Raw genomic sequence first — 4142 nt, 5'->3', positions numbered from 1 at the left:
CCTCAGTCAGAGCAAGAAGCAGCCAGGTAAGCTGCAGAGCTAAAACAGTCCAGTGGCACCTTTAAGACCAAGTTTTATTCAGGTACAAGCTCTCCCTCCTCTGTGAGGGACAGATCTGCCCGTCCCCCGCCCCCCCAATAGGTAGCAAACCAAAACAGTCCACTGGAGCCTGAGCGGTGGGTGTTGCCTTCTCACACACTTACGGTGATGTCAGGGGTGTGTGGCATATGCAAGTAAGTTATGCTAATGAGTTATGCTAATGAGCTCCTGCACCCCTTTTTTCTACGAAATGACCCCTGGTGACAAGTGTAATGTTTGGGGTTTGCCCCGCTGTTTCCATGATTCACTCGTGCTTATTCTTTCCTTTTCTCGTTGGCTTGGGTATTTCTATTCCTGTCCTCCAATTCCTGGTGGCATTTTTTAAAACCTGTCTTGATGCAATCGCCGTTGGTAATGGGGAGTTCAGTCTAGCTTTAAATGGCTTTGGGGAGCACTCCTCTCTCTCTCTCTCTCTCTCTCTCTCTCTCTCTCAGCTTTGGGGAGCGCCCCCCTCTCTCTCTCTCTCTCTCTCTCTCTCTCTCTCTCTCTCTCTCTCTCACACACACACACACACACACTAAAAAAGCAGGGCAGAGATATCTGTAACTGAAGAAGCCAGCCTCCAATCTGGGCCTTGGGCCACCTTTCTCCGGAGACCTAATGGAAGCTGAGAGGTGCTATTAGCAAATCTTTACTCACCAGACCTGCCATAGATTTTTCTGGGTTATTTCAGCACACAAACACCTTTAGGTTCAGGGACGCCCTTTAAGGGAAAGGAGACACGGTGCATGTAAGCAAGTAGGCACGGCATATCTGCATACTGGAAGCGCTGCCTGGTTAATGACAGCCAGTTTGGTGTAGTGGTCAGGAGCGCGGACTCTAATCTGGGAGAACCAGGTTTGATTTTCCCAGGGGGGTTTTGGTAGAAAAAGCCCAGCAGGAACTCATTAGCATAATAGGCCACACCCAACAGCAGACTAATTAGCATATTAGGCCACACCCTGACAGCACAGCTCATTAGCATCCCTTGGCTTGCTTGGGTGCACGCGGCTGTGGGGAGCCCAGGCAAGCCGGCCCTTGGAGTCACCAGGGGGGAGGAGTCGCTCTCCAGGCCTTCCCTCTATATCCACGCATGCAGAGGTTTTGGATGTAGTGGGCGTGTGTTCCTGCCCAAAAATAGCCCTGATTTTCCCACTCCTCCACATGCAGCTGCTGGTGTGACCTTGGGTCAGTCAAAAGTTCTCTCAGAGCTGTTCTCTCAAGAGCAGTCCTCGAAAGAGCTCTTTCAGCCCCACCTACCTCACAGGGTGTCTGTTGTGGGGAGGGGGAGGGGAAGGGAACAGCGGTTGTAAGCCGCTCTGAGACTCCTTTGGGTAGTGAAGGGCGGGGTAGAAATCCAATCTCCTCTTCTTCTTAATTAAGCTAGTCAATCAATATAACACACAAATTTCAGGAGTCAAGCTACAGGAGTTTAAGAGACTGTGGGTCTTCTCCCAAACAAGGCACGCATTAAAAACCCAAACCTTTCTTATAGGAATACTCACGTCACTAGATGAAGAGGAGGGGCTTTGAGGGACACAGCCTCCACCCATAATCTCAACCAATGCTCCCTCTAAGCTATGAAGTCTTGTGAGCAGAAATGCTACTTTGTGAGCTCCTGGCATTAAAGTTGTGAGCGAGCAATTTGGCTGCTGCATAAATTATTTTGCTCTGGAGCCATCCCTTCCTGAGCGGAGACAAAAATGTGTGAGCTGGAGGCTAAAAAACTGTGAGCTAGCTCACACTGACTCAGCTTAGAGGGAACACTGATCTCAACACAGTGGCTCTCCTAAAGCCACACAACAGTCCCCTGTGCCTACGTGCAAGAATCAGTGCTACTGTGTGATACTAACTGGAGCGGCCTGAGGGTGTGTCAGTGCTGGGCCCATAACCTATTGAGGTTGGGGGGTTAACTGGCATGGTTACTCCAGTTACCCCTAGTTAGCAGAGTGCTTAAATAAAGCTACAAATGGAGCAGTGTTACTTTACGAGGTTACTCAGCTCAGTTCCGATTTATGGCAAGCTTATGAATTCATGTCCTCCCAAACGTCTCGTTCACAGCCTTGCAGAGGTCTTGGAGACGGAGAGCCACGGCATCTTCCTCTTTTCCTGCTGCCTTCCATTTTTCCCAGCATTACTGTCTTTTCCAGGGAGTCTTGTCTTCTCATCGTGTGACCAAAGTCTGATAGCCTCAGTTGAGTCGTTTTAGCATTACATAAGAACATAAGAGACGCCAATGTTGGATCAGGCCAAAGGCCCATCCAGTCCAACACGCTGTATCACACAGTGGCCAGAAATACCAGGTGCCATCAGGAGGTCCACCAGTGGGGCCAGGACATTAGAAGCCCTCCCACTGTTGACCCCCCCCAAGCACCAAGATGACAGAGCATCCCTTACCCCAGAGCCCCTATCTATACCTTGTGGCTAATAGCCACTGATGGACCTCTGCTCCAGACGCTTATCTAATTCCCTTTTGAAGCCATCCATGCTTATAGCCGCCACCACTTCCTGTGGCAGTGAATTCCATGTATTAATCACTCTTTGGGTGAAGAAGTATTTCCTTTTATCCGTCCTCACCCGACTGCTCAGCAATTTCATGGAGTGCCCACAAGTTCTTGTATTGTGAGAAAGGGAGAAAAGTACCTTTTTCTCTACCTTTCTCTACCTGCATTAACAAGGTAATCTGGAATATGGGGGGTATTTTTTGGGGGGGGGAGCAAAGCGCTGTCAAGTCGCGGCCAATTTGTGGTAACCTCGTAGGGTTATCAAGGCTAGAAAATAACAGAGATTAAATTGCCTGCCTCTGCGTAGCAACCCTGGACTTCCTTGGTGGTCTCCCGTCCAAGTGCTATTTCGGGCAGACCCTGCATAGCTTCTGAGATCTGATGAGATCGAGCCAGCCTGGGCCGAACAGGTCAGGGCGGAGGAACAGAGGCGGTTTGCCATTGTCTGCCTCTGCGTAGCAACCCCATACTTCCTTGGCGGTCTCACATCCAAAAACTGACCATATCTTTCACCCTGACCTGAATCACCCAGGCTAGCCCAATCGTGGTAGATCATGGAAGCTCAGTAGGGTTGGCCCTGGTTAGTACTTTGATGGGGGGGGAGGAAGAAGAGGAGGAGGAGGAGGAGAAGGAGGAGGAGGAGAGAAGGAGAAGGAGAAGGAGAAACTGGATTTATACCCCGCCCTTCACTTGGGAGTCTCAGAGCCGCTTACAAACTCCTTTCCCTCCTCCTCTCCACAACAGACGCCCTGTGAGGTCGGTGGGGCTGAGAGAGCTCTTTTGAGACCTGCTCTTTCAAGGTCAGCTCTGACAGAACTATGGCTTGCCCAAGGTCATCCAGCAGCTGCAACTGGAGGAGTGAGGAATCAAACCAAATTCTCCCAGATTAGAGACCGCACACTGAACGACTACACCAAACTGGCTCTCGTCCAGGGTCTCTGTGCAAAGGCAGGCAATGGCAAATTCCATCTGAACATCTCTCGCCTTCACCTGGATGACCCAGGCTAATCCAATCTCATCAGATCTCAGAAGCTAAACAGCTCCTGGTTAGTACAGGGATGGGGGACCACCAAGGAACTCCAGGGTCAATACTCAGAGGCAGGCAATGGCAAACCACCCCTGCGCACATCTTGCCTTGAAACCCCCCAAGGGTTCTCCATAAATTGGCCGCGACTCGCCTGCCCTTTCCACCATCAAAAGTGTACAGAACGCTGTTAAAGGAGAACCGTATCCATCCTGCCCCTTTCCTCAGAACTGCAGCTTCCAGGGCTCCGCAAGAAGAGGGAAGAGTCTTCACGCAGTGGCTAAGTGTGCGGACTCTGACCAGGGAGAACCGGGTTTGATTCCCCACTCCTCCCCATGCAGCTGCTGGTGCGACTTTGGGTTCATCACAAGTTCCCTCAGAGTGGTTCTCTCAGGAGCAGTTCTCAAAAGAGCTCTCTCAGCCCCACCTGCCTCACTGGGTGTCCGTTGTGGAGAGGAGGAGGGAAAGGAGTTTGTAAGCGGCTCTGAGACTCCCAAGTGAAGGGCGGGGTATAAATCCAGTTTCTCCTTCTCCTT

The sequence above is a fragment of the Gekko japonicus genome, unplaced genomic scaffold (genome assembly GCF_001447785.1).
Source record: "Gekko japonicus isolate JY-2015 unplaced genomic scaffold, Gekko_japonicus_V1.1 scaffold5551, whole genome shotgun sequence".
NCBI lineage: Eukaryota > Metazoa > Chordata > Lepidosauria > Squamata > Gekkonidae > Gekko > Gekko japonicus.
Note: the sequence above shows the minus strand (reverse complement) of the source record.